Raw genomic sequence first — 859 nt, 5'->3', positions numbered from 1 at the left:
AAAAAAATCCAGGGGAAACCTATCTGTAGTTTAAAATTAGCATTTCAGCTTACCTCGCAAGTTACCCAGTCGTCGAGAACATTGCCACAATTAATTTTTTCTACAGGATGATAGTATTTCATTACTTCTGGATCATCTAATGGTAGCTGAGGCAGACGACATTCACCGCGATTCATAGGCGAACGTATAGAGCGCTCAATAATTAAGCTAAATCATATCAAATATGAAACGCAAACTATTAAAATGTTTGTTGTAAAAAAATACTTACATTTTCTCACTACGATCCATTTCCTTTGGCCCAGTAAATAACAGAAAAAGGACCACTATGAGTACCGATAGTAAAGCGCCAATTTTATAGGCGACACGGCGTCGTATCTTCCGCATAATTGTAAATATGTAATTAAGCCTGGACAGAGTAAAAAATGTATTATTAATAAAAATAATTTAACTAAATAAATAATGGGAAAAATATGGAATATTTCCGTCATAACCCAATAAAACTGCCCTCCATTTTTTCGAACGGCATTAAGGAATACCTCCTAATAGTACGGCGCTTTGCTAATCTAAATATAGTAAAATACTATGTATGTATTTGGTAGGTATGTATTAATTAATAATTATTCATTAATTTGTTTGAAATCCCTATATCTTGAACTTAGTTTGTACACACATATTTACGAACGGCTATCAAATAATTTTTTATAATACTTTTGTATACAGCATGATTCAATATTCAACTTGTTAATTTTATACTTTCCTTCTAACAGCGCTCCAAATAATGCATAACAACAACAAAATTATATCAATCCAACAAGATTATCTTTGTCCAATTGATAAAATATCGTTGTTGCAAGAAAAA

Source organism: Rhagoletis pomonella, unplaced genomic scaffold, assembly GCF_013731165.1.
Source record: "Rhagoletis pomonella isolate Grant_MI unplaced genomic scaffold, Rhpom_1.0 Rhpom_scaffold_00206, whole genome shotgun sequence".
In the NCBI taxonomy this organism is placed as follows: domain Eukaryota; kingdom Metazoa; phylum Arthropoda; class Insecta; order Diptera; family Tephritidae; genus Rhagoletis; species Rhagoletis pomonella.
Note: the sequence above shows the minus strand (reverse complement) of the source record.